General features: G+C 49.5%; 1 protein-coding gene across 1 annotated transcript in view; it reads left to right on the top strand.

Moving 5' to 3' along the window:
• Positions 1-9,573: 9,573 nt before the first annotated feature.
• The window catches only part of LOC149456141 (NACHT, LRR and PYD domains-containing protein 12-like), a 133,021-nt gene continuing 124,039 nt past the window's right edge, over positions 9,574-18,555 (top strand). The window contains 1 exon segment of the mRNA XM_089685378.1: positions 9,574-9,760. The gene's annotated coding sequence lies outside the window, so the exon portion shown is untranslated.

Raw genomic sequence — 18,555 nt, 5'->3', positions numbered from 1 at the left:
CGCTGACAGCAGAAAGAGAAATGACAGTGAAGGTCTCTGACTTTGGGGAAGAATACAGTTGGGAGGGTCACATCCTCCTACACAGGGTGAGGCTGGATCCGTGATATTTGATGCAGACAGCAAAGTACAGAAGAGGGAGGATTTTTCTCACAGTAGTAAAAATAATCAGATTAGAAGAGAGAAAGACGGGTGTAGAGAGGGGAAAGGTGGACATGGCTGCACCAACCTGGATAGTGGGGTGGTTATACAGAATCTGAGTGTTAGGACCTACTGGTGGTAGCCTCTAGTGTTCCATGGACCAGAATTCCCCAGGGCGCGGAATCTAAGTCCCAACCTGCTTGTTCACCAGGGCCCCTGATGGTGGGGATGGACTTGGAGCAAGCCGGAACCAGATTGCGGCCCCTGGGTGCAACCAGCTGCGGTAGAGGTACCTGACGGTGGTACGTAGTGGGTGAGAGTCTGATATGAGGAGGCAGAGTATGCATAGTCAGGCAGGCCAGATCAGTAACAGTGGGAGCAAATCGGTACAAACGACAGGCAGAAGAATAACGGGTCACGGTCCAGGTTCGGCAACAGGAGATCAAAGGCAGAGGATTAGACAAGAGAATGGTCAGGCAAGCCAGGGGTCAGAACAGGAGAAGTCAGCAAATCAGGGTCAGGCAGGGTCATTAGCTAGGCAATCACACAGGAACACAGGATACAGATTAGATTATATGGCAACTAAAGCACATACCTGGCCAGTTTAAATAGGGCGCCCTGCGCTTCCATTGGTGCCAGGCGCGCGTCCGCGATTGCTAGTGCGCATGCGCGAGTCTCATCGCCGTCATGGGCGCTCAGGTCCTAGTGTCCACCCGCTATCGTGTCCCAGCGTACTGCGCATGCACGGGACCGCAAGCAGCTATCCCTGACATTGCCCCCCCCCCCACGGGCAGCCTCCGGATGCCCAACCGGTTCCTCCTTTGAGGCTGGTTATGAAGAAATTCCAGAAGCAACCGAGGGGCATGGACATTTTGAGCAGGTTCCCATGAGTTTTCTTCTGGCCCATAGCCTTTCTACTTAATGAGATACTGAGTTTGCCCACCCCTCCTCCTATGGTCACTTATAGCTTCTACATCAAACTCCTCCTCACCATCGATGTCTATGGCCTCTGGAGGTCTAGATCTACAATCTGTAAAAGGATCTAGAACGGCAGGTTTCAACAGGGACACGTGAAAAACAGGGTGGATCTTAAAAGACTTGTGCAAAGCCAGCTTATATGCCACCTCGTTCACCTTACGCTCTACTCGGAAAGGGCCCACAAATTTGGGTGCCAATTTTCTTGATGGCCATGCCAGTTTCAGGTTTGTTGTTGCTAACCACACCTGGTCCCCCGAATGTAAGACTAATTCCCCTCTTCTTCTTCTATCAAACATCCTCTTACTATCCTCTTGGGCGTTCGCCATGGTTTTCTGTAGTAATTTGTTATTGGTTGTAAAGAATTTGAGGGTCTCTTGAGCCACTGGGACTGAGTTCTCCGGGACCAGATCAGGCAAAAAAGAGAAATGGAAGACATGATTGGCGAAGAATGGGGACTGCTTAGTGGCAGAGTGGCATGCATTATTGTAGGCAAATTCAGCTAGCGGTAAAAGTGCCAGCCAGTTATCCTGAAGGAGTGATGTATAACATCTAAAGTACTGTTCTAGTGTTTGGTTGGTTCTCTCAGTCTGCCCGTTTGTTTGCGGGTGATACGCTGAGGAGAATGATAATTCAATTTCCAACCCTTCGCACAAAGCCCTCCAAAATCTTGAGGTGAACTGGACACCCCGATCGGAAATTATATTCTTTGGTACTCCATGCAACTTTAAAATCTCTTTAATAAATGTTTGAGCAGTTTCCAAAGCAGATGGTGTACCTTTCAATGGGAGGAAGTGGGCCATCTTAGAAAGATGGTACACCACCACAAAGATTGCGGTATGGACCTGCGATGGTGGTAGTTCCATGACAAAATCTATCAAGATCATGCTCCAGGGTCTGTTGGGAACTGGCAATGGTCGCAGCAGACCCCAAGCCTTGTCCCTTGTGGGCTTATTCCTGCTGCAAACGGCACAGGACTTGACGTATGCCTCACAGTCCTTTGCCGTGTTTGGCCACCAAAACATACGTCGGACCAAGTCCAAAATTTTGTGTACCCCAAAGTGGCCTGCTAATGGGTGGTCGTGGCACTAGCCTAAGACCAGGGCTTGAGTCTCCGTAGGTACCAGGATCTGCTCCCCCTTCCACCAGAGACCTTCCCTGCTCTGTAGTGAAACTCCAGGGGGTTTTGGAACTCCAGTGGAGGCAGCCTGTAATCTGGATAGAAGCTCGGATTGTAGTAGCAGGAAGCTACCTGCTGGTAAAATTGTATCTGGTTTGGCCATTTCCTCAGGGTCTTCAAACATCTGGGAAAGGGCTTCCGGTTTGGTATTCTTAGACCTGGGCCGATAAGTGATATGCAAGGTATACCTAGAGAAAAATAACGCCCATCTGGCCTGACGTGGTCTGAGGTGTTTAGCTGTCCTCAGGTATTCCAGGTTCTTGTGGTCAGTGAAGACAAGGATGGGATGCAAGGCTCCCTCCAAAAAACACCTCCACTCCTCTAATGCCATCTTTATCGCCAATAGCTCCTGATCCCCGATATCATAATTTCTTTCTGATGGGGAAAGTTTTCTAGAAAAGAAGGCTATTGGGTGCATCAGCTCCTTTACTCCTACTCTCTGGGACAAAATAGCTCCTACTGCATTTTCTGATGCGTCTACCTCCAGAATGTAAGGCAGTGAAGCCTTCAGGGTGACTTAAGATGGGCACTGTCGTGAACAGCTTTTTCAGTGATTCAAAGGCGGCCTGAGCCTCGGGTGTCCACTGAAAACGTACCCCCATCCTGGTAAATTGGGTGATGGGGGTCACCAGGCCCGAGACGTTTTTAATAAATTTTCTATAAAAATTGGCGAAACCAATAAATCACTGTACCCCTTTCTTATCCGTGGGAACTGGCCATTCCAGAATCGCAGCTATCTTCTGGGGGTCCATAGCAATTCCATTAGTTGAAATAATTAGCCCCAGAAAAGGAATGCTACGCTGCTCAAGGCTGCATTTTTCAGCTTGGCATAAAGCCCATGCTTGCGTATTCGTTCCAGCACATTCTTGACGTGACTCCTATATGTCTCTAGGGATGAGGAGAAAATCAGGAAGTCATCCGAAAATACACAATCACGTAAATATCAAGAACATCTCTAAAGATGTCATTCACAAAATCTTGGAAAGTGGCCGGTGCGTTACGTAACCCGAATGGCATAACCAGGTACTCAAAGTGCCCGAACCGAGTGCGAAAGGCGGTCTTCCACTCATCCCCCTCACGTATGCGATCCAAATTATAGGCTCCCCTGAGATCTAGTTTAGTAAAGATGGAAGTTGTTTTTAACCTCTGAAATAGTTCAGGGACTAAGGACAGAGGATATCTATTCTTTACTGTGATCTTATTCAGATCTCTATAATCCACACAAGGTCTCAGGGACTGGTCTTTTTTCTCTACAAAAAAGATTCCAGCCCTGGCCGGTGAAGTAGAAGGCCGAATAAACCCCTTCTGCAGACTGTCATCAATGTATTCCTTTAAAGCACCCAACTCACGTTCTGACAGCGGAAAGATTCGGCCAAAGGGAATTTCAGAAGCAGGGAGCAGGTCAATAGGACAGTCATATGCCCTGTGAGGGGGAAGCATACCTGCTCCTCGTAGGCTTAAAACGTCAAGGAACTGGTGGTAGGCGGGAGGCACGGTTTGGGCCAGGTCTGAATCTGTGTTCACACACAACAGAGCCGGGGGGCCTGGTGATGGCTTTGGGAGGCAGTGCTCCTGGCAGTATGGTGAACTGAATCGGATAGATCCAGTTTTCCAGTCAATTTGGGGATCATGAGATTGTAGCCAGGGGAGCCCCAAAATTACTGTAAATAAAGGGGACACAATGGCGTCCAAGCGGAGGAATTCTTGATGGTGGCCTGCTACTGTGGTGCATATAGGAGGGGTCCCACGGTCTACCAACCCTGATTTGATTCGGGAACCATCAGCCAGGAAGATGTTCAGGCCACCCTCCTTGGGTAGTAATGGAATCTGCTGTTGAGTGGCAAAGCTAAGGTCTACAAAACTGCTACAGGCCCCTGAATCAATGATTGCTGTGACTTGAACAGTTCTTCCAGCTGAAAATAAATTGGTACGGCTACATGAGTAGGGTCATCTAATCAGATTGGAGACATAGAAAAAATGGCAGAGTACTTACAGAGCTTCTCTGGACATGAGCGTACCATGTGACCCGCTGCTCCACAGTAGAGACATAAGTTGTTTGCTCGGCGTCTCTGGAGTTCCTCAGCTGTGAGAGAAGACCGCATCAGGCCTAGCTGCATGGGCTCCGTTCCGTCAGCAGATTCTGGGTTCAAGCTACTGGCTGCAGGATATGGCAGGGTAGAAACCTGTGGTAGCATTCATGTTGGTCTTGCCTCTTGACCGGACCTCTCCTGCCTTCGCTCCCATAATCAATGGTCAATCTGAATAGCAAGAGTGATCACTTTTTTCCAATGAGTCAGGCACTCCCACCCTTGCTAGTTTATCTTTAAGGGGTTCGGACAACCCTAAGTGGAACTGATGGCGCAGAGCCGCATCGTTCCATTGTGTATCTCCGCTCCAACGCCTAAATTCTGAGGCGTAATCCTCTGCTGGCCGACGACCTTGCTGTAAGGAGTGTAAGGCTGCTTCAGCTGAGGCAGCTCACTGAGGGTCATCATAAAGCAGTGCCATTGCTTTAAAATATTTGTCCACGGAATTTACGTGTGGATGGCAAGCCTCCAATAGACGGTGTGCCCAGGCCTGGGGATCATCCTGCAGCAGGGATATTACAAACCCCACCTTCACAGAGGCGAACGTCCGAGACTGGAGATCAAAATAGAGCTAACAGGAATTTTGGAAGGCCATAAACTTCCCTCGATCCCCATTGAAACGCTCAGGCATTGGTACCTGAGGCTCTGGCGGAGGAATGGCAAAAGTGGCTCCAGCTGAAGGTACAGCTGTATTACCAGTAGGAGGTGGGCTGACTGGGTCTGATACCTTGACAGCAGGTGCGGCTAGGGCCTGGACACGTCCATCCAGGTGCTTGTATCCCTCCTCCAGTGTTTTGATGGCTTGGGTTAGGGCCGCCAAATGCTGACACATTTCTTGCCAGGAAGAGGGTCCTCCTCCAGACTCTGACATGGCCGTATGGTTCTGTTAGGACCTACCGGTGGTAGCCTCTAGTGTTCCACGGACCAGAATTCCCCCGGGCGCGGAAAGTCCCAACCTGCTTGTCCACCAGGGCCCCTGATAGTGGGGATGGACTTGGAGCAAGCTGGAGCCAGGTCGCGGCCCCTGGGTGCAACCTGACGGTGGTACATAGCGGGTGAGAGTCTGATGTGAGGAGGCAGAGTAAGCGTAGTCAGGCAGGCCAGGTCAGTAACAGTGGGAGCAAATTGGTACAAACGACAGGCAGAAGAATAACGGGTCACGGTCCAGGTTCGGCAACAGGAGATCAAAGGCAGAGGATTAGACAGGAGAATGGTCAGACAAGCCAGGGGTCAGAACAGAAGTCAGCAAATCAGGGTCAGGCAGGGTCAGTAGCTAGGCAATCACACAGGAACACAGGATACAGATTAGACCATACGGCAACTAAAGCACATACCTGGCCAGTTTAAATAGGGCACCCTGCCCTTCTATTGGTGCCAGGCGCGCGTCCGCGATTGCTAGTGCACATGCGTGAGTCTTGTCACTGTTACGGGTGCCCAGGTCCTAGTGTCCGCCCGCTATAGCGTCCCGATGTACTGCGCATGCGCGGGACCGCGAGCCGCAATCCCTGACACTGAGTCTACTCTCACTATACACTGCACACATATACAGCCCTTGTATCCCTAAAATATACCCCAATTATTCTGCCAGCACCCCGACATGCAGAGAATTCTGATGGCATTCTTTATAAACAATTGAATTGGCCAATTGTAAAATCTAAGGTCATATCCAGAGCTGAGATGTAGAAGCCACAACACCTCTTTCATCTTCCTGTACATATTATGCTTTCCATCACATGAATGGAAGAGGGTGATTATTCATTCATACAGGGAGTTATTGGACATCAATGATAATCAGGCTGTCTATATTACAGAACAGCATGAAACACTTATTTGATTAGAAGCTGAACTTTGGTAATGTCACTGAGAATCCTTGGTGATGTCATTCATCAAATTCGGTCTATGACATCACCCGGGATTCCCTGTTGTACATTTAATTTACTGCGGCTGGGAATCTGTCATTTAGGGGTGGGGTGTGGCATGTACACCCTGGCAGGCAAGGTTTTTCTATCATGGTTGACACGGATTACCTCTCTGGACACTAGGACTGAATTAGCTTATGTAGCGCTACCACCACAGGAGACACTGGTAATTTTGGGTCCTCTGCTCTTGTCTAGCCCTGGGTGAGACCTCACCCTCACAGAAACCACCAGAATACCTTTTCTGTAGGCCCCCAGCAGACATACAAGAATTGTACACACCACTCTTTAGCAAATAAACAGATTGTATTGGTAGATTGGAGTTTTGAAGTGAGACAGAGCAACTTGGCACATGGTTTCCTATAGGGTGCCCTCTTACATCCTCCATGATGCCCCTTTACATCCTCCAGGGTGTCCCTCTACATCCTCTAGGGAGCCCCTTTACATCCTCCAGGATGTCCCTCTACATCCTCCATGATGCCCCTTTACATCCTCCAGGGAGCCCCTTTACATCCTCCAGGGTGCCCCTTTACATCCTCAATGATGTTATTTACATCCTCCAGGGAGCCCCTTTACATCCTCCATTGTGCCCATTAATATAATAGTACTAAGGGAACACTTTGGAGGAAGCTGTAAGGAGGCACTCTGAAGGTGCTAAGGAGGCTCTCTGGAGGAAGATTTAAGGGGGCACTCTGACAGCACTAAGGGGGCACTCTGGAGTAAGATGTAAGGGGGCACTCTAAAAGTACTAAGGAGGCACTCTGAAGGAAGATGTAAGGGGAAAATCTGAAGGTATTAAAGAGGCACTTTGGAGGAGGATGTAAGGGGTACTCTGGAGAATGTAAGGGGGTGCCTGAAGGATCTAACGGGATACTATGGAGGTACTAAGTTAGTACTGCTGGAGTGCCCCCTTAAATCCTCCAATGTGCCCCCTTAATACTACTAAGGGGGACACTCTGGAGGTGCTAAGGGTGCATTCTGGAGGTAGTAAGGGCCTCTCTGAAGGATGTAAGTGGGGACTCTTAAGGATGTAAGGGGGGACTCTGGAGGATGTAAGGGGGGACTCTGGAGGATGTAAGGGCACTTTGGAGACACTGATATAAAGGGACACTCTGGAGGATGTAAGAGGGCTCTAATATAAGGTGGCACTCTGGGGATATGGATGTAAGGGGGGACTCTGATTTGTAGGGGGAATGCTGGGGACTTTGATGTAAGGAGGGCTCTGATATGAATGTGGTGCTGACCCTGACTGCTGCACTCCATATGTTGTCTTGTTTGTTACTCACTCCTGACCATGTGCTATAAGCATCATGCTGGACACAGACCTGCCGAGGTGTTCATTGGCTCAACAGTTTGTCACAGTTTCTTTGTCCTGAGTTTTGTTTGTGTCTGTGGAACTGTCAGTTGTAGCTCAGTAATTGGACGTTTGTGGGTACAAAGACTGTGGTATATGTGTGCCGTGTATACTGCAGGCACAGGTTCTGACCAATCCCCTTTAAGACCCTCCCACTGGTCACGCCTATTGCTTGACTCGGTGCGCTATGCGTGCAGCAAAACCTATTTTTCTGTCCTTTTCCGAGGTGCCCTGGGTCTTCCTTCATCCTAATCTTGCTCACAAGATGAACGTATCCTTTAATTGCTAAGTTCGTCTTTGGAATATGTAACATGTTCCAGCTCCTGCCCCCCCCCCTCACCCCCCTCCTTGTGACAGCGAGTGGGAGTTCTTCTGCACCTACTGTCACTTGTTGAAAATGGCATAGAAGTGCAGGGCTCCGCCCACACAGCTGCATTGTTTATTCATGAGTTCCTGTGAATGGATAAACTACAAGAACCATCTTCCACTACAGCAGACGAACTTGTAGTTCCAATGAGCTATGGTGGGGCTCTAATAAGCGTTCTTGTAGTTCACTGACATGACCTCCAGCTTTCAAATGTAACACCCTCCTAGTTACACTAGGGGGAGTTAGATCCCTAATGGTTAGCCAGGAGCTGTCAGCAGCTCAGGTGTAATAGCCAAAGAGGTTACATTTGGGCCAGGGCTGAGAGACTCTGCAGGCCACCCTCTCTGGAATTTCCCCCTGCTCAAGCCTTTCATATGAGGGCCTTGGGGACAGTGGGTGGGTTTTGAGGAGTGGAGCCTCAATTGGAGCCTGCTTAGTCAGGTGAAGAGAGAATGTGGTGGAACCTGCTCAATCAGGTGAGGAGAGGAGAGAAGGTGGTGGGGTCTGCTCAGTCAGGTGAGGAGAGGAGTGAAGGTGGTGGAGTGGAGTGGAGTAGAGTGGAAAGAGATGTGAGGCTGGTGGGGAATGGCTGTCAGGAGGCCTGCTGGGATGGGGAGTGCCTGCGAGCCTGGAAGTGGACAGGAGGAGAATTCAGAAGTCACTGGTTCCCTGGGAGAGGATCCCCTGTGTGGCAGGAAGGAACCATCCAGCTATCAAGTCTGCTAACAGCAGCCATCCACAAGCTGTGCATGAGGGGAACCTGAGAGAGTACACCTACACCCCCTGGGCAGATAGGGGAAGGAGCACTTTGGTGGGAACCAGATTAGCCCACTACTAGTGACTGTGCACCTATTGAGGGAAGAGGACACAGATATCCTACTCAGGATAAGGAAAGATTGCCTACAGACTGCTGGGTGGAAGAGGAGTTCATCTGGGTCTGGGGTACTTCAACTGGAGGTGCTGGCTAGCTCTCCAATGGTGACTGAGTGTCTTTAAAGGAGAAGTGGTGAGTAGTTCAGGAAGTTTGTCCTCAAGATTTTGGTTACCCTTGGTCATCCTATACACCCCTATACCCAATCCAAGTTAAATCCCCAAATAAAATAACCAAAACCAATGTTCAAAGCCTGAATTCTTGCCTGAGCATGAACAACGTGTGGAAATGCTAAGGGACTGGCAGTGCAGGACTATAGAGGAACCCAAATTCAACAGCAACCCCCGAGGGGGTAGTGCTACACAAATGAAAAGCCTGTACAGAGGTAAGGGCAGGAAGGCGGAGGACACGTCTGTAGGAGCCCACATTGGACCTGTGATGATTGCGGGTGCAATGCTTTCCAGGCTCCTGTAGCAAAACTATCAACATTTATTATTTATTCTGCAAAGGTGAACTTATCCTTTAAATATCAATTCTCTCTGTTTCTAATAGGCGTTTCAGTCATATTTCATGTTGTCAGTAAAAAATGTGCCCTGACTGGAAATGTTTTTTCTTTTGAAAGAGTTGAGACAGGTTGACAACTCTACGTGAGTCATTGTAGAAGGGGCGGAGTCACTTATGCTGCCAAATAAAAAAGCATAACTTGTAGAGAATAAAGTTTATTTTTTCTGTTTTTCATAAACATTCTTCCATGGTTCATCCAGGAGAAGGATCCTTTACCCTGAGCACTGCAGGATTACAGCGACTGCTGCAGCACCAGTGATCGGCGACACAGACCGGCCGACTCCATTAACCCCGACATGACCATCTAGGTAAGTCTGCTGACAGCTGATTGTTATCCCACTCTATATCCAGCGCTCAGCTGTGTTTATAGAATTATTGGAGGATGTATCCCCGTCTGGACGATTACTTGTGGCGGCAGGAGTGCTGGGTTCATGATGTGGTCTGGAATGACTATAACCACTGGAAGACCCGCCATTTTCTGGGAGATTTTAAATCTGTATTTTTTGCTGGAAAATTACTTACAACCGCCAAACGTTATATATATATTTTTAGCAAAGACCCAAGAGAAGGAAATGGGGATCATTGCAATTTATGTCACATGGTATTTGCACTGCGGTTTTTCAAACACAATTTTTTTTTTTTGTTTACAAACAGTTTTATTGTATAAGAGTAGACTGTAAAACAACAGTACATTTTCAAATGATACTTTCAGCTAAAACAAGGCACTTTTGAAAAGTACAATACAGAAAAGTATATTAACATAAAAAAGAGAAGAAATAGAAAAGAGTAAATTACGAGTACATGAAATACGTAAACAATAAGATAAGCTAAGTGATACATCTGTCAACAGTATATGTCAGTCAACTTTCACTGAGAATGTTGTTAATCATGCAATATATGTCTACAATCTCTCCATGACTCCCATTTTTTATCAAATAAGTGCATCTTATCCAGTAGGGTATAATGAATGCGGTCCATGAGCATTACGGCATCAATTCTGTGTAAAACGGAGGCCAAGGGTACAGCATTGGACCTCCAATGTAAGGCAATAGACCATAAAGTGGCAATACATATAGTATGTATAAATCTCAGATTGGCATCAGAGACCCCTGGAATATGGGCCCCCAATAGACAGGTCTGTATAGACAATCGTATCGGGGTACCCGACAGTGAGGTAGCCACCTCAAATATCTTGCACCAAGTCGAAGATATGGTCGGGCAATCCCAGAATATATGAACCAAAGTACCTGTGCAGTCACAGCCCCGGAAACATAAAGGGGACATTTGTGGGTACAATACATGTAGTCTTGATGGGGTATAATACCATCTGGTTAAAACCTTAAGGGCAGTCTCACGAACCGAAAGACATCTAGAACTCTTGCATATATTATCCACCATGGAATCCCAATCCTCATCTGAAAAAGTGATACCACTATCCTCCTCTCATTTTTGTCTATATAAAGGGGGTGTGGGAGAAGAACAGATCAAAATTGGTGATAAAGATCAGAAATAAGACCCCTACCCCTGGGAGAGTCACGGCTGATGCGTTCAAAAAAGGAAATCAGAGAAGATGGCATAAGGCCAAAGTGTGAATTAAAAAAGTGTGTAATCTGTCGGTAACGAAGGTACTCACGAAGAGGAACATCAAATAACACGCGCAGCATATTAAAGGTAATGTAAGATCCTCCTCTTTGAAAATCAGATAATCTGATAAAGGATCGATCATACTACCAATGAAATATTTGAGGGGAAGAAAAAGCTGCAACAAAAGTAAGATCACCAAAAAATGAAACACCTGGGGGAATAAGAGAGACTAGATTTAATTTAGATTTGTATTTGGACCAAAGTGTTAGTGAATGGGTCACTATGGAGTTATGAAAAGTAAGCGATCGAGGGGAGATTTTAGACCATAAAATTCCCGGTAAATAAAATGGGCGTATTGACTGAGATTCGAACTTGATCCATGGGATTTGAGAGTTAATAGTAGCCCATTGTGATAATTGCGCAAAACGAGCCGAGAGGTAATATAGCCAAAAGTTGGGAAGACCGAGACCTCCCGTCCGTTGTGAGCGATACAAAATAGATGAGGCAAAACGTGGACACTTGTTTCCCCAAAGAAAATTGTTAATAGTCCGCTGAAAATGGTCCAAAAATGTTTTCAAAACTGGAACTGGAAGTGCTCTAAAAAGATAAAGCAGTTAAGGCAAAATATTCATTTTAACTGCCGTGACTCTACCTAGAAAGGAAATATGGTAACCATGCCAAGTCTTCAATAGAGTAGAGAGACGTGATACACATGGTGGATAATTAGTAGCAAACATATCCGAGTATCTGGGAGTGAGATTAATACCTAGATAGGAGATCCTGTCCTTGACCCAACAAAATGGGAAAGAACTACGGAGAGATGCACTTAGGTAGTCAGGAACATTAACAGGCATAATCACCGATTTGGTAAAATCGGTGAGACCTGACGCTATGGCAAAATCGTTCAATACGGCACATAAACTAGGCAATGAAGTTAACGTGTTAGTAAGAAAAATCATAACATCATCAGCATAAATGCTTATTTTAAAATGTGAAACTAATAATGGGTAGCCAGAAATATCCAAATGTGATCTGATCACTACTGCCAAAGGTTCCAACTAGAGATGAGCGAAGTATTCAAAAATTCGATTCGGCTGATTCGCCGAATTCGCGGAATAAATTCGATTCGAGGCGAATATATTCGCTGCAAATTTAACTTATAAAAAGGGTGTTTCTAGGCTTCAGAGAGCCTTTATATTAGTGCAGAACACTGTACCTTTAATTTAAATGCCCTTGGAGTCTGCTGGGGAAGAGAAATAATACTGTCAGTCAGTATGACATGCAGATGAGTGCCGTCGATCTTAGAATCACCGCACACTTCACTCATTTGGGCAGTCATGGGGCCAAAACCAGAGTGTGGAGCCACAGTGTGGCGGTGGAAGCAGCAGCAATGGGAGGCCATACAGCACCCTATGACAAAATGGAACCCACCAGCAGTGTGAGGAGACCTGAAAGTGGCACATGGCAGAGTGTGGCGATGGAGACAGCAGCAATGGGAGGCCGTACAGGGACCCATGACACACTCTGGACCTGGCAGCAACATGAGGAGGCGGTACAGGGGCCCATGACAGATTACGGGCCTGGCAGCAGCATGAGGAGTCGGTACGGGGGCCCATGGCAGATTACGGGCCTGGCAGCAGCAATGGGAGGCCATACAGCACCCTATGACAAAATGGAACCCACCAGCAGTGTGAGGAGACCTGAAAGTGGCACATGGCAGAGTGTGGCGATGGAGACAGCAGCAATGGGAGGCCGTACAGGGACCCATGACACACTCTGGACCTGGCAGCAGCATGAGGAGGCGGTACAGGGGCCCATGACAGATTACAGGCCTGGCAGCAGCATGAGGAGTCGGTACGGGGGCCCATGGCAGATTACGGGCCTGGCAGCAGCAATGGGAGGCCATACAGCACCCTATGACAAAATGGAACCCACCAGCAGTGTGAGGAGACCTGAAAGTGGCACATGGCAGAGTGTGGCGATGGAGACAGCAGCAATGGGAGGCCGTACAGGGACCCATGACACACTCTGGACCTGGCAGCAGCATGAGGAGGCGGTACAGGGGCCCATGACAGATTACGGGCCTGGCAGCAGCATGAGGAGTCGGTACGGGGGCCCATGGCAGATTACGGGCCTGGCAGCAGCATGAGGAGGCGGTACAGGGGCCCATGGCAGAGTGGCGGAGCGTAAGCAGCTAAAATTGAAGGCCATACAGAGGCCTATGTTAAAAAGTCCCCCCATTAGCAGCGTGGGGAGACGACTATCAAGAGTCCAATGGCAGAGTGGCGGAGCAGAAGCAGCTTCAATTGAAGGCCATACACAGGCCTAGGTTTAAAAGTCCCTCACAGTTAATTCCAATAACGAACTCTACTCCTCCGTGCAATCTACTTACGAGACCCTGGGCAGGTCTGGGTCCAATTTGTGGTAGAGACTGGTTTTGTTCAGCCATGCTTGAGCGAGTAATAACAGGTCTGTGCTGCCCTTTGGTGTCTGGCTTAATGCGCACAACACTGAACGTCCCAGCGTTTGTCAACGATTTGCCGTTAAGTGATGCAAACCCGCTGAACCACGTTCATGAGGAGCCGGTACAGGGGGCCATGAATCAGTATGGACCTGGCAGCAGCGTGAGCAGACGACAGAGGCACATGGCGCAGGGTGGCGGTGTAGGCAGCATTATTCTGAAGCCATACACAGGCCTAGGTTAAAAAGCGGAAGCCGTCAGCAGCGTGAGCAGACGACAGAGACACATGGCGCAGGGTGGCGGTGGATGCAGCAGTATTCGGAAGCCAAACACAGGCCTCGGTTAAAAAGCGGAAGCCGTCAGCAGCGTGAGCAGACGACAGAGGCACATGGCGCAGGGTGGCGGTGGAGGCAGCAGCAATGGAAGGCCATACAGCACCCTATCACAAAATGGAACCCACCAACAGTGTAAGGAGACCTGAAAGTGGCACATGGCAGAGTCTGGCGATGAAGTCAGCAGCAATGGGAGGCCGTACAGGGACCCATGACACACTCTGGACCTGGCAGCAGCAAGAGGAGGCGGTTCAGGGGCCCATGGCAGAGTGGCGAAGCGTAAGCAGCTTAAATTGAAGGCCATACAGAGGCCTATGTTAAAAATAATAACATGTTTGGGGCATGATTCATGGCGGATTTAGTCAGTTGTGTCAGGAACTGGTGGTTTGAAATCCAGACTAATCCACGCCTGATTCATTTTCACAAACGTGAGTCTCTCCACACTTTGGGTGGACAGTCGTGTCCTCCGCGGAGTTACAATACCTCCTGCCGCACTAAACACGCGCTCCGATGCCACGCTACTGGCCGGGCATGACAGCCTTTCAAGGGCAAATTCAGCTAGTTGGGGCCAAAGGTCAAGTTTCGTTGCCCAGTAGTCAAGGGGATTGTCTACCTCGGTTGGCAGGGTGCTGTCCAAGTAGGCCCAAGCCTGTTGTTTGAGCTCCTGCTCCAGGTCCACCTGATGCTGCTGCGGCTGGTTAGTAGTTTCCTCACTGCGCTGGTGAAGAAAGCTACTCATCATCGACTGCAGACTGAGGCAGCCGCTGCTGGTGGAGCTGCCACTGCTCCTACCACCCCACCCCTCCCCTGCTGCCATGGCAGCGGAACGCGAGCGCACAGGGCCCACAGTGTCTGAGGATGGACGTTGGCGCAGAAAGGCAGAGACCAACTGACTACATAGGTGGTTTTTATAGTACTTTATTTTGGCCTCCCTCTCAGCAGGTGTGAAAAAGGCCACCATTTTTGAACGGTAGCGAGGGTCCAACAAGGTGGACAGCCAAAAGTCATCCCTCTGTCTGATGGTTATTATTCGGCTGTCGCTACGCAAGCAACCGAGCATGCTATGGGCCATTTGTGCCAAGGAATGCGAGGGACTCTCTGCCTCCATCTCCACAGCATACTGCCACGGTGCGTCTGGGTCCTCTGTCTCCTCCTCCTCCTCTACCAGATGCTCCTGCTCCTCCACTCCTGTTCGCTGAGTGGAAAAACCACCCATTTCACTCAATAATTCCTGAGCACCAATGTCCTCCTCTACCTCCTCCTCTTCTTCCTGTCCTGCCCCCACAGGGGTCATGTGGCGTTGAGATCTGTGCGCCACGTCTACCGCACCCTGACCAGCCATTGTTAACAGCATTTGTTCCAGGACGTGCAACAGAGGAATGACGTCGTTCATCCCATAGTCCTGCCGACTCACGAATAGCGTGGCCTCCTCAAAGGGCCTGAGCAAGCGGCAGGTGTCACGCATGAGCTGCCAATGGCTGACATCGAAGTTACACAGGGGAGTACCTTTATCCGCTTGTAACATCAGGAAATCGGTGATGGCCTTTCGCTGTTCGTAAAGGCGGTCTAACATATGTAGGGTTGAATTCCACCTTGTTGCAACGTCACAGATCAGGCGATGCTGTGGAATTCCATTCTGCCGCTGCAGCTCAAGGAGGGTGTGCTTTGCGGTGTAGGAATGGCTGAAATGCATGCAAAGTTTACGTGACATTTTAAGGATGTCTTGCAGTGGGATGGTGGATTTTAGGAACCGCTTGACAACCAGATTGAACACGTGAGCCATGCATGGCGCATGGCACAACCTTCCTTGACGCAGAGCAGACACCATGTTCTTTCCGTTGTCGGTCAACATGGTTCCGATTTTCAGTTTGCGCGGAGACAGCCATCTGTCGATTTCTCTGTTCATTACACTCAGAAGTTCCTCCCCTGTGTGACTACGTTCGCCAAGGCATACCAGGTGCAGCACAGCGTGACACCGTTGCGCCCTGCACATGTGATATGCCGGTCGGGTAATGGGACTTGGCACGGAGGTGGCGGCTGAGGACACGGCGGAAGAACATCTTTGGGGGACCAAGGACGTGCAAACGTGGAGGCAAAAGCGGGGTGACCTGTCCAAGTTGCTGGTGCAGCTGTGCCGGCACCACGTTCACCCAGTGGGCCGTAAATGACATGTACTGTCCCTGACCGTAGTTACAGCTCCACACGTCGGCGCTGCCGTGCACTTTGGCAGAGACCGACATGCTCAAAGACTGGCCCACCATCTCTTCTACATGTGAATGTAGGGCTGGCACTGCCTTTTTGGCGAAGAAATGCCGGCTTGGCACTCTCCACCGCGGCTCGGCACAAGCCATCATTTCTCGGAAAGGTGCTGAGTCCACCACTTGGAAAGGGAGGGACTGCAGCACCAGCAACTTGGACAGGAGGACGTTCAGCTTCTGCACCGTCGGGTGCGTGCTCGCAAACTGTTGTCTCTTGGAAACGGATTCCAAGAAAGACTGCTGACGGAATCCGTGAAGAAGATGAGCAGGAGAAGGAGCATCTGAACGAGCGGAAGATGCCAACGAGCGACAACTCCCCTCAGCAGAGGTGTTGGAGCCTTCACTGGCTGATAGAGGGCGATTGACGTCGGGTGACGGAGCAAGTAACGGAGCGGGTGATGGAGCGGGGGCTGGGGCAGGCAGAACCGCCGTATCTTTATCACGGTTTTCCCAGGCCACCGAATGGCGACGCTGCATATGCTGACGCAACGCTGTAGTCCCAACATGGGCCCCCTGGCCACGTTTGACTTTCTGGCCACATAGTCGACATACGGCTACGTTTACTTCCTCGGGCGGCTTGACGAAAAATTGCCACACCGCCGAGTAGGAAACTTTGCCCCCGCTACTCCTCACTGGCTGACTGCTACTTCCTCCGTGCACACCGGCACCACTACTGGCCGTGGTGGTAGGCTGCAGTGGAGCTGGTGCTCTACTCCGTGGCCGTTTGCCTCCACTGACACTGCTGCGACCCTGCTGCCTCCTGGGCAACCCACCGACTGTTTTGCTCACTGGCAAGCTGGCACCCTCTTCTCCTGATGATGCGGAAGCAATAGCCTGATGACGACGAGGCTGCCAAGTGCGATCAGCCTCATCATCATCAATTAGTGTCTCCGCCTCACTACTAGCCCCCTCGGCTGCGTCTGGGTCAGGAGACAGACCTGTCTCTAGACCGGCTACCGAGCCACTCTCCTCGCCAGTACTTCTTCGCCTGGCTGCTGAAGAGGCGGATGTCTCCCCCCGTTCCTGACCGCCCTCTGTTAGCTCTTCCTCACTGTACAGTGGGGCTGAGCCCACAGCATGCGATACTTCGCTTGGTGAGGGAACAGCAAAGGACAGGGGCAGGTAGAGGACACGTGATTTCAGTGGGCTTGCTCCCGGGCCATGCCAACTAACGGTTGTGTCTGACGTACACACCGACCGTTGGCTGTAGGTGTCAGAGGTGACCTGGGAAGAGGAAGACGACCGAGCCAACCAATCGATGACGGCAGGGTTGTCGGTGGAGACACGACCGCTGGATGACACCGGGAGCACTGGCCTCTGGCTGCGACTAGTGCTGCCTCGACCCCTTCCTCTGCTGCCACGTCTGCTCGCTCCTGAAACATTGCCTCCTCTGCCACTCCTCTGCGTGTTGTCTGACATACTCTTTAATTCAATAAGCACCCCAAAAATAACGTAACGATTCTGTGTCCCTGAGTAACAATTTTGTGTCCCTGAGTAACAATTCTGTGTCCTTGAGTAACGATTTTGTGTCCCTCAGTAACAATTCTGTGTCCCTGAGTAACAATTATGTGTCCCTGAGTAACAATTCTGTGTCCCTGAGTAACGATTCTTTGTCCCTGAGTAACGATTCTGTGTCCCTGAGTAACGATTCTGTGTCCCTGAGTAACGATTCTGTGTCCCTGAGTAACGATTCTGTGTCCCTGAGTAACGATTCTGTGTCCCTCAGTAACGATTCTGTGTCCCTGAGTAACGATTCTGTGTCCCTGAGTAACAATTATGTGTCCCTGAGTAACAATTATGTGTCCCTGAGTAACGATTCTGTGTCTGTCCCTGAGTAACGATTCTGTGTCCCTCAGTAACGATTCTGTGTCCCTGAGTAACAATTCTGTGTCCCTGAGTAACAATTCTGTGTCCCTGAGTAACAATTCTGTGTCCCTGAGTAACGATTCTGTTTCCCTCAGTAACGATTCTGTGTCCCTCAGTAACAATTATGTGTCCCTGAGTAACAATTCTGTGTCCCTGAGTAACAATTCTGTGTCCCTGAGTAAGAATTCTGTGTCCCTGAGTAACGATTCTGTGTCCCTGAGTAACGATTCTGTGTCCCTCAGTAACGATTCTGTGTCCCTGAGTAACAATTCTGTGTCCCTGAGTAACAATTCTGTGTCCCCCAGTAACGATTCTGTGTCCCTCAGTAACGATTCTGTGTCCCTGAGTAACAATTCTGTGTCCCTGAGTAACAATTCTGTGTCCCTGAGTAACAATTTTGTGTCCCTGAGTAACGATTATGTGTCCCTGAGTAACAATTCTGTGTCCCTGAGTAACGATTCTGTGTCCCTGAGTAACAATTCTGTGTCCCTGAGTAACAATTCTGTGTCCCTGAGTAACGATTCTGTGTCCCTCAGTAACAATTCTGTGTCCCTGAGTAACAATTCTGTGTCTGTCCCTGAGTAACAATTCTGTGTCCCTGA

Source organism: Staurois parvus, unplaced genomic scaffold (assembly GCF_062004578.1).
Source record: "Staurois parvus isolate SC_StPar_1 unplaced genomic scaffold, SC_StPar_1.0 ptg000374l, whole genome shotgun sequence".
NCBI classification, from domain to species: Eukaryota; Metazoa; Chordata; class Amphibia; order Anura; family Ranidae; genus Staurois; species Staurois parvus.
This window is presented reverse-complemented; position numbering and strand designations above follow the sequence as displayed.